The sequence below is a fragment of the Crinia signifera genome, chromosome 11 (genome assembly GCF_055691185.1).
Source record: "Crinia signifera chromosome 11, ASM5569118v1, whole genome shotgun sequence".
NCBI classification, from domain to species: Eukaryota; Metazoa; Chordata; class Amphibia; order Anura; family Myobatrachidae; genus Crinia; species Crinia signifera.
Window position 1 is genome coordinate 93,323,112 of NC_139227.1, and position 12,324 is coordinate 93,335,435.

Consider the following 12,324-nt stretch of genomic DNA (forward strand, 5'->3'; position numbering starts at 1 on the left):
GACAGGACCGGAGCTGATAAAAATGTTGATATGGATGTTATTTTTTTTCTGACTGCGATTTCAAAACCATGCACCAGAATCAACTTCTTTCAACTCAGTAATGCATTTTGGATGTTTACCTAGAGTTTAAAGCAGAAAAACAGGAACTTTTAGAATTTTCATTTTTTGACCAAAACGACAGGACCGGAGCTGATGAAAATGTTGATATGGATGTTATTTTTTTTCTGACTGCGATTTGAAAACCATGCACCAGAATTTACTTCTTTCAACTCAGTAATGCATTTTGGATGTGTACCTAGAGTTTAAAAGAAGAAAAACAGGAACTTTTATAATTTTCATTTTTTGACCAAAACGACAGGACCGGAGCTGATAAAATTGTTGATATGGATGTTATTTTTTTTTCTGACTGCGATTTCAAAACCATGCACCAGAATTCACTTCTTTAAACTCAGTAATGCATTTTGGATGTGTACCTAGAGTTTAAAGCAGAAAAACAGGAACTTTTAGAATTTTCATTTTTTGACCAAAACGACAGGACCGGACCTGATAAAAATGTTGATATGGATGTTATTTTTTTTCTGACTGCGATTTCAAAACCATGCACCAGAATTCACTTCTTTCAACTCAGTAATGCATTTTGGATGTGTACCTAGAGTTTAAAGCAGAAAAACAGGAACTTTTAGAATTTTCATTTTTTGACCAAAACGACAGGACCGGAGCTGATAAAAATGGTGATATGGATGTTATTTTTTTTCTGACTGCGATTTCAAAACCATGCACCAGAATTCACTTCTTTCAACTCAGTAATGCATTTTGGATGTGTACCTAGAGTTTAAAGCAGAAAAACAGGAACTTTTAGAATTTTCATTTTTTGACCAAAACGACAGGACCGGAGCTGATAAAAATGTTGATATGGATGTTTTTTTTTTCTGACTGCGATTTGAAAACCATGCACCAGAATTCACTTTTTTAAACTCAGTAATGCATTTTGGATGTGTACCTAGAGTTTAAAGCAGAAAAACAGGAACTTTTAGAATTTTCATTTTTTGACCAAAACGACAGGACCGGAGCTGATAAAAATGTTGATATGGATGTTATTTTTTTTCTGACTGCGATTTCAAAACCATGCACCAGAATTAACTTCTTTCAACTCAGTAATGCATTTTGGATGTGTACCTAGAGTTTAAAGCAGAAAAACAGGAACTTTTAGAATTTTCATTTGTTGACCAAAACGACAGGACCGGACCTGATAAAAATGTTGATATGGATGTTATTTTTTTTCTGACTGCGATTTCAAAACCATGCACCAGAATTCACTTCTTTCAACTCAGTAATGCATTTTGGATGTGTACCTAGAGTTTAAAGCAGAAAAACAGGAACTTTTAGAATTTTCATTTTTTGACCAAAACGACAGGACCGGAGCTGATGAAAATGTTGATATGGATGTTATTTTTTTTCTGACTGCGATTTCAAAACCATGCACCAGAATTCACTTCTTTCAACTCAGTAATGCATTTTGGATGTGTACCTAGAGTTTAAAGCAGAAAAACAGGAACTTTTAGAATTTTCATTTTTTGACCAAAACGACAGGACCGGAGCTGATAAAAATGTTGATATGGATGTTATTTTTTTTCTGACTGCGATTTCAAAACCATGCACCAGAATTTACTTCTTTCAACTCAGTAATGCATTTTGGATGTGTACCTAGAGTTTAAAAGAAGAAAAACAGGAACTTTTAGAATTTTCATTTTTTGACCAAAACGACAGGACCGGAGCTGATAAAAATGTTGATATGGATGTTATTTTTTTTTCTGACTGCGATTTCAAAACCATGCACCAGAATTCACTTCTTTAAACTCAGTAATGCATTTTGGATGTGTACCTAGAGTTTAAAGCAGAAAAACAGGAACTTTTAGAATTTTCATTTTTTGACCAAAACGACAGGACCGGAGCTGATAAAAATGTTGATATGGATGTTATTTTTTTTCTGACTGCGATTTCAAAACCATGCACCAGAATTCACTTCTTTCAACTCAGTAATGCATTTTGGATGTGTACCTAGAGTTTAAAGCAGAAAAACAGGAACTTTTAGAATTTTCATTTTTTGACCAAAACGACAGGACCGGAGCTGATAAAAATGTTGATATGGATGTTTTTTTTTCTGACTGCGATTTGAAAACCATGCACCAGAATTCACTTTTTTAAACTCAGTAATGCATTTTGGATGTGTACCTAGAGTTTAAAGCAGAAAAACAGGAACTTTTAGAATTTTCATTTTTTGACCAAAACGACAGGACCGGAGCTGATAAAAATGTTGATATGGATGTTATTTTTTTTCTGACTGCGATTTCAAAACCATGCACCAGAATTAACTTCTTTCAACTCAGTAATGCATTTTGGATGTGTACCTAGAGTTTAAAGCAGAAAAACAGGAACTTTTAGAATTTTCATTTGTTGACCAAAACGACAGGACCGGACCTGATAAAAATGTTGATATGGATGTTATTTTTTTTCTGACTGCGATTTCAAAACCATGCACCAGAATTCACTTCTTTCAACTCAGTAATGCATTTTGGATGTGTACCTAGAGTTTAAAGCAGAAAAACAGGAACTTTTAGAATTTTCATTTTTTGACCAAAACGACAGGACCGGAGCTGATGAAAATGTTGATATGGATGTTATTTTTTTTCTGACTGCGATTTCAAAACCATGCACCAGAATTCACTTCTTTCAACTCAGTAATGCATTTTGGATGTGTACCTAGAGTTTAAAGCAGAAAAACAGGAACTTTTAGAATTTTCATTTTTTGACCAAAACGACAGGACCGGAGCTGATAAAAATGTTGATATGGATGTTATTTTTTTTCTGACTGCGATTTCAAAACCATGCACCAGAATTCACTTCTTTAAACTCAGTAATGCATTTTGGATGTGTACCTAGAGTTTAAAGCAGAAAAACAGGAACTTTTAGAATTTTCATTTTTTGACCAAAACGACAGGACCGGAGCTGATAAAAATGTTGATATGGATGTTATTTTTTTTCTGACTGCGATTTCAAAACCATGCACCAGAATTCACTTCTTTAAACTCAGTAATGCATTTTGGATGTGTACCTAGAGTTTAAAGCAGAAAAACAGGAACTTTTAGAATTTTCATTTGTTGACCAAAACGACAGGACCGGAGCTGATAAAAATGTTGATATGGATGTTATTTTTTTTCTGACTGCGATTTCAAAACCATGCACCAGAATTCACTTCTTTCAACTCAGTAATGCATTTTGGATGTGTACCTAGAGTTTAAAGCAGAAAAACAGGAACTTTTAGAATTTTCATTTGTTGACCAAAACGACAGGACCGGACCTGATAAAAATGTTGATATGGATGTTATTTTTTTTCTGACTGCGATTTCAAAACCATGCACCAGAATTCACTTCTTTCAACTCAGTAATGCATTTTGGATGTGTACCTAGAGTTTAAAGCAGAAAAACAGGAACTTTTAGAATTTTCATTTTTTGACCAAAACGACAGGACCGGAGCTGATGAAAATGTTGATATGGATGTTATTTTTTTTCTGACTGCGATTTCAAAACCATGCACCAGAATTCACTTCTTTCAACTCAGTAATGCATTTTGGATGTGTACCTAGAGTTTAAAGCAGAAAAACAGGAACTTTTAGAATTTTCATTTTTTGACCAAAACGACAGGACCGGAGCTGATAAAAATGTTGATATGGATGTTATTTTTTTTCTGACTGCGATTTCAAAACCATGCACCAGAATTCACTTCTTTAAACTCAGTAATGCATTTTGGATGTGTACCTAGAGTTTAAAGCAGAAAAACAGGAACTTTTAGAATTTTCATTTTTTGACCAAAACGACAGGACCGGAGCTGATAAAAATGTTGATATGGATGTTATTTTTTTTCTGACTGCGATTTCAAAACCATGCACCAGAATTCACTTCTTTAAACTCAGTAATGCATTTTGGATGTGTACCTAGAGTTTAAAGCAGAAAAACAGGAACTTTTAGAATTTTCATTTGTTGACCAAAACGACAGGACCGGAGCTGATAAAAATGTTGATATGGATGTTATTTTTTTTCTGACTGCGATTTCAAAACCATGCACCAGAATTCACTTCTTTCAACTCAGTAATGCATTTTGGATGTGTACCTAGAGTTTAAAGCAGAAAAACAGGAACTTTTAGAATTTTCATTTTTTGACCAAAACGACAGGACCGGAGCTGATAAAAATGTTGATATGGATGTTATTTTTTTTCTGACTGCGATTTCAAAACCATGCACCAGAATTAACTTCTTTCAACTCAGTAATGCATTTTGGATGTGTACCTAGAGTTTAAAGCAGAAAAACAGGAACTTTTAGAATTTTCATTTGTTGACCAAAACGACAGGACCGGACCTGATAAAAATGTTGATATGGATGTTATTTTTTTTCTGACTGCGATTTGAAAACCATGCACCAGAATTCACTTTTTTAAACTCAGTAATGCATTTTGGATGTGTACCTAGAGTTTAAAGCAGAAAAACAGGAACTTTTAGAATTTTCATTTTTTGACCAAAACGACAGGACCGGAGCTGATAAAAATGTTGATATGGATGTTATTTTTTTTCTGACTGCGATTTCAAAACCATGCACCAGAATTAACTTCTTTCAACTCAGTAATGCATTTTGGATGTGTACCTAGAGTTTAAAGCAGAAAAACAGGAACTTTTAGAATTTTCATTTGTTGACGAAAACGACAGGACCGGACCTGATAAAAATGTTGATATGGATGTTATTTTTTTTCTGACTGCGATTTCAAAACCATGCACCAGAATTCACTTCTTTCAACTCAGTAATGCATTTTGGATGTGTACCTAGAGTTTAAAGCAGAAAAACAGGAACTTTTAGAATTTTCATTTTTTGACCAAAACGACAGGACCGGAGCTGATGAAAATGTTGATATGGATGTTATTTTTTTTCTGACTGCGATTTCAAAACCATGCACCAGAATTCACTTCTTTCAACTCAGTAATGCATTTTGGATGTGTACCTAGAGTTTAAAGCAGAAAAACAGGAACTTTTAGAATTTTCATTTTTTGACCAAAACGACAGTACCGGAGCTGATAAAAATGTTGATATGGATGTTATTTTTTTTCTGACTGCGATTTCAAAACCATGCACCAGAATTCACTTCTTTCAACTCAGTAATGCATTTTGGATGTGTACCTAGAGTTTAAAGCAGAAAAACAGGAACTTTTAGAATTTTCATTTGTTGACCAAAACGACAGGACCGGAGCTGATAAAAATGTCTATATGGATGTTATTTTTTTTCTGACTGCGATTTCAAAACCATGCACCAGAATTCACTTCTTTAAACTCAGTAATGCATTTTGGATGTGTACCTAGAGTTTAAAGCAGAAAAACAGGAACTTTTAGAATTTTCATTTGTTGACCAAAACGACAGGACCGGAGCTGATAAAAATGTTGATATGGATGTTATTTTTTTTCTGACTGCGATTTCAAAACCATGCACCAGAATTCACTTCTTTCAACTCAGTAATGCATTTTGGATGTGTACCTAGAGTTTAAAGCAGAAAAACAGGAACTTTTAGAATTTTCATTTTTTGACCAAAACGACAGGTCCGGAGCTGATAAAAATGTTGATATTGATGTAATTTTTTTTCTGACTGCGGTTTCAAAACCATGCACCAGAATCAACTTCTTTCAACTCAGTAATGCATTTTGGATGTGTACCTAGAGTTTAAAGCAGAAAAACAGGAACTTTTAGAATTTTCATTTTTTGACCAAAACGACAGGACCGGAGCTGATAAAAATGTTGATATGGATGTTTTTTTTTTTCTGACTGCGATTTCAAAACCATGCACCAGAATCAACTTCTTTCAACTCAGTAATGCATTTTGGATGTGTACCTAGAGTTTAAAGCAGAAAAACAGGAACTTTTAGAATTTTCATTTTTTGACCAAAACGACAGGACCGGAGCTGATAAAAATGTTGATATGGATGTTATTTTTTTTCTGACTGCGATTTCAAAACCATGCACCAGAATTCACTTCTTTCAACTCAGTAATGCATTTTGGATGTGTACCTAGAGTTTAAAGCAGAAAAACAGGAACTTTTAGAATTTTCATTTTTTGACCAAAACGACAGGACCGGAGCTGATAAAAAATGTTGATATGGATGTTATTTTTTTTCTGACTGCGATTTCAAAACCATGCACCAGAATTCACTTCTTTAAACTCAGTAATGCATTTTGGATGTGTACCTAGAGTTTAAAGCAGAAAAACAGGAACTTTTAGAATTTTCATTTTTTGACCAAAACGACAGGACCGGAGCTGATAAAAATGTTGATATGGATGTTATTTTTTTTCTGACTGCGATTTCAAAACCATGCACCAGAATTCACTTCTTTAAACTCAGTAATGCATTTTGGATGTGTACCTAGAGTTTAAAGCAGAAAACAGGAACTTTTAGAATTTTCATTTTTTGACCAAAACGACAGGACCGGAGCTGATAAAAATGTTGATATGGATGTTATTTTTTTTCTGACTGCCATTTCAAAACCATGCACCAGAATTCACTTCTTTCAACTCAGTAATGCATTTTGGATGTGTACCTAGAGTTTGAAGCAGAAAAACAGGAACTTTTAGAATTTTAATTTTTTGACCAAAACGACAGGACCGGAGCTGATAAAAATGTTGATATGGATGTTATTTTTTTTCTGACTGCGATTTCAAAACCATGCACCAGAATCAACTTCTTTCAACTCAGTAATGCATTTTGGATGTGTACCTAGAGTTTAAAGCAGAAAAACAGGAACTTTTAGAATTTTCATTTTTTGACCAAAACGACAGGACCGGAGCTGATGAAAATGTTGATATGGATGTTATTTTTTTTCTGACTGCGATTTCAAAACCATGCACCAGAATTCACTTCTTTCAACTCAGTAATGCATTTTGGATGTGTACCTAGAGTTTAAAGCAGAAAAACAGGAACTTTTAGAATTTTCATTTTTTGACCAAAACGACAGGACCGGAGCTGATAAAAATGTTGATATGGATGTTATTTTTTTTCTGACTGCGATTTCAAAACCATGCACCAGAATTCACTTCTTTAAACTCAGTAATGCATTTTGGATGTGTACCTAGAGTTTAAAGCAGAAAAACAGGAACTTTTAGAATTTTCATTTTTTGACCAAAACGACAGGACCGGACCTGATAAAAATGTTGATATGGATGTTATTTTTTTTCTGACTGCGATTTCAAAACCATGCACCAGAATTCACTTCTTTCAACTCAGTAATGCATTTTGGATGTGTACCTAGAGTTTAAAGCAGAAAAACAGGAACTTTTAGAATTTTCATTTTTTGACCAAAACGACAGGACCGGAGCTGATGAAAATGTTGATATGGATGTTATTTTTTTTCTGACTGCGATTTCAAAACCATGCACCAGAATTCACTTCTTTCAACTCAGTAATGCATTTTGGATGTGTACCTAGAGTTTAAAGCAGAAAAACAGGAACTTTTAGAATTTTCATTTTTTGACCAAAACGACAGTACCGGAGCTGATAAAAATGTTGATATGGATGTTATTTTTTTTCTGACTGCGATTTCAAAACCATGCACCAGAATTCACTTCTTTCAACTCAGTAATGCATTTTGGATGTGTACCTAGAGTTTAAAGCAGAAAAACAGGAACTTTTAGAATTTTCATTTGTTGACCAAAACGACAGGACCGGAGCTGATAAAAATGTCTATATGGATGTTATTTTTTTTCTGACTGCGATTTCAAAACCATGCACCAGAATTCACTTCTTTAAACTCAGTAATGCATTTTGGATGTGTACCTAGAGTTTAAAGCAGAAAAACAGGAACTTTTAGAATTTTCATTTGTTGACCAAAACGACAGGACCGGAGCTGATAAAAATGTTGATATGGATGTTATTTTTTTTCTGACTGCGATTTCAAAACCATGCACCAGAATTCACTTCTTTCAACTCAGTAATGCATTTTGGATGTGTACCTAGAGTTTAAAGCAGAAAAACAGGAACTTTTAGAATTTTCATTTTTTGACCAAAACGACAGGACCGGAGATGATGAAAATGTTGATATGGATGTTATTTTTTTTCTGACTGCGATTTCAAAACCATGCACCAGAATTCACTTCTTTCAACTCAGTAATGCATTTTGGATGTGTACCTAGAGTTTAAAGCAGAAAAACAGGAACTTTTAGAATTTTCATTTTTTGACCAAAACGACAGGACCGGAGCTGATAAAAATGTTGATATGGATGTTATTTTTTTTCTGACTGCGATTTCAAAACCATGCACCAGAATTCACTTCTTTAAACTCAGTAATGCATTTTGGATGTGTACCTAGAGTTTAAAGCAGAAAAACAGGAACTTTTAGAATTTTCATTTTTTGACCAAAACGACAGGACCGGAGCTGATAAAAATGTTGATATGGATGTTATTTTTTTTCTGACTGCGATTTCAAAACCATGCACCAGAATTCACTTCTTTCAACTCAGTAATGCATTTTGGATGTGTACCTAGAGTTTAAAGCAGAAAAACAGGAACTTGTAGAATTTTCATTTGTTGACCAAAACGACAGGACCGGAGCTGATAAAAATGTCTATATGGATGTTATTTTTTTTCTGACTGCGATTTCAAAACCATGCACCAGAATCAACTTCTTTCAACTCAGTAATGCATTTTGGATGTTTACCTAGAGTTTAAAGCAGAAAAACAGGAACTTTTAGAATTTTCATTTTTTGACCAAAACGACAGGACCGGAGCTGATAAAAATGTTGATATGGATGTTATTTTTTTTCTGACTGCGATTTCAAAACCATGCACCAGAATTCACTTCTTTAAACTCAGTAATGCATTTTGGATGTGTACCTAGAGTTTAAAGCAGAAAAACAGGAACTTTTAGAATTTTCATTTTTTGACCAAAACGACAGGACCGGAGCTGATAAAAATGTTGATATGGATGTTATTTTTTTTCTGACTGCGATTTCAAAACCATGCACCAGAATCAACTTCTTTCAACTCAGTAATGCATTTTGGATGTGTACCTAGAGTTTAAAGCAGAAAAACAGGAACTTTTAGAATTTTAATTTGTTGACCAAAATGACAGGACCGGAGCTGATAAAAATGTTGATATGGATGTTATTTTTTTTCTGACTGCGATTTAAAAACCATGCACCAGAATTCACTTCTTTCAACTCAGTAATGCATTTTGGATGTGTACCTAGAGTTTAAAGCAGAAAAACAGGAACTTTTAGAATTTTCATTTTTTTGACCAAAACGACAGGACCGGAGCTGATAAAAATGTTGATATGGATGTTATTTTTTTTCTGACTGCGATTTCAAAACCATGCACCAGAATTCACTTCTTTAAACTCAGTAATGCATTTTGGATGTGTACCTAGAGTTTAAAGCAGAAAAACAGGAACTTTTAGAATTTTCATTTTTTGACCAAAACGACAGGACCGGAGCTGATAAAAATGTTGATATGGATGTTATTTTTTTTCTGACTGCGATTTCAAAACCATGCACCAGAATTCACTTCTTTAAACTCAGTAATGCATTTTGGATGTGTACCTAGAGTTTAAAGCAGAAAAACAGGAACTTTTAGAATTTTCATTTGTTGACCAAAACGACAGGACCGGAGCTGATAAAAATGTCTATATGGATGTTATTTTTTTTCTGACTGCGATTTCAAAACCATGCACCAGAATTCACTTCTTTAAACTCAGTAATGCATTTTGGATGTGTACCTAGAGTTTAAAGCAGAAAAACAGGAACTTTTAGAATTTTCATTTGTTGACCAAAACGACAGGACCGGAGCTGATAAAAATGTTGATATGGATGTTATTTTTTTTCTGACTGCGATTTCAAAACCATGCACCAGAATTCACTTCTTTCAACTCAGTAATGCATTTTGGATGTGTACCTAGAGTTTAAAGCAGAAAAACAGGAACTTTTAGAATTTTCATTTTTTGACCAAAACGACAGGACCGGAGATGATGAAAATGTTGATATGGATGTTATTTTTTTTCTGACTGCGATTTCAAAACCATGCACCAGAATTCACTTCTTTCAACTCAGTAATGCATTTTGGATGTGTACCTAGAGTTTAAAGCAGAAAAACAGGAACTTTTAGAATTTTCATTTTTTGACCAAAACGACAGGACCGGAGCTGATAAAAATGTTGATATGGATGTTATTTTTTTTCTGACTGCGATTTCAAAACCATGCACCAGAATTCACTTCTTTAAACTCAGTAATGCATTTTGGATGTGTACCTAGAGTTTAAAGCAGAAAAACAGGAACTTTTAGAATTTTCATTTTTTGACCAAAACGACAGGACCGGAGCTGATAAAAATGTTGATATGGATGTTATTTTTTTTCTGACTGCGATTTCAAAACCATGCACCAGAATTCACTTCTTTCAACTCAGTAATGCATTTTGGATGTGTACCTAGAGTTTAAAGCAGAAAAACAGGAACTTGTAGAATTTTCATTTGTTGACCAAAACGACAGGACCGGAGCTGATAAAAATGTCTATATGGATGTTATTTTTTTTCTGACTGCGATTTCAAAACCATGCACCAGAATCAACTTCTTTCAACTCAGTAATGCATTTTGGATGTTTACCTAGAGTTTAAAGCAGAAAAACAGGAACTTTTAGAATTTTCATTTTTTGACCAAAACGACAGGACCGGAGCTGATAAAAATGTTGATATGGATGTTATTTTTTTTCTGACTGCGATTTCAAAACCATGCACCAGAATTCACTTCTTTAAACTCAGTAATGCATTTTGGATGTGTACCTAGAGTTTAAAGCAGAAAAACAGGAACTTTTAGAATTTTCATTTTTTGACCAAAACGACAGGACCGGAGCTGATAAAAATGTTGATATGGATGTTATTTTTTTTCTGACTGCGATTTCAAAACCATGCACCAGAATCAACTTCTTTCAACTCAGTAATGCATTTTGGATGTGTACCTAGAGTTTAAAGCAGAAAAACAGGAACTTTTAGAATTTTAATTTGTTGACCAAAATGACAGGACCGGAGCTGATAAAAATGTTGATATGGATGTTATTTTTTTTCTGACTGCGATTTAAAAACCATGCACCAGAATTCACTTCTTTCAACTCAGTAATGCATTTTGGATGTGTACCTAGAGTTTAAAGCAGAAAAACAGGAACTTTTAGAATTTTCATTTTTTTGACCAAAACGACAGGACCGGAGCTGATAAAAATGTTGATATGGATGTTATTTTTTTTCTGACTGCGATTTCAAAACCATGCACCAGAATTCACTTCTTTAAACTCAGTAATGCATTTTGGATGTGTACCTAGAGTTTAAAGCAGAAAAACAGGAACTTTTAGAATTTTCATTTTTTGACCAAAACGACAGGACCGGAGCTGATAAAAATGTTGATATGGATGTTATTTTTTTTCTGACTGCGATTTCAAAACCATGCACCAGAATTCACTTCTTTCAACTCAGTAATGCATTCTGGATGTGTACCTAGAGTTTGAAGCAGAAAAACAGGAACTTTTAGAATTTTCATTTGTTGACCAAAACGACAGGACCGGACCTGATAAAAATGTTGATATGGATGTTATTTTTTTTCTGACTGCGATTTCAAAACCATGCACGAGAATTCACTTCTTTCAACTCAGTAATGCATTTTGGATGTGTACCTAGAGTTTAAAGCAGAAAAACAGGAACTTTTAGAATTTTCATTTTTTGACCAAAACGACAAGACCGGAGCTGATAAAAATGTTGATATGGATGTTATTTTTTTTCTGACTGCGAATTCAAAACCATGCACCAGAATTCACTTCTTTAAACTCAGTAATGCATTTTGGATGTGTACCTAGAGTTTAAAGCAGAAAAACAGGAACTTTTAGAATTTTCATTTTTTGACCAAAACGACAGGACCGGAGCTGATAAAAATGTTGATATGGATGTTATTTTTTTTCTGACTGCGATTTCAAAACCATGCACCAGAATCAACTTCTTTCAACTCAGTAATGCATTTTGGATGTTTACCTAGAGTTTAAAGCAGAAAAACAGGAACTTTTAGAATTTTCATTTTTTGACCAAAACGACAGGACCGGAGCTGATGAAAATGTTGATATGGATGTTATTTTTTTTCTGACTGCGATTTCAAAACCATGCACCAGAATTTACTTCTTTCAACTCAGTAATGCATTTTGGATGTGTACCTAGAGTTTAAAAGAAGAAAAACAGGAACTTTTAGAATTTTCATTTTTTGACCAAAAT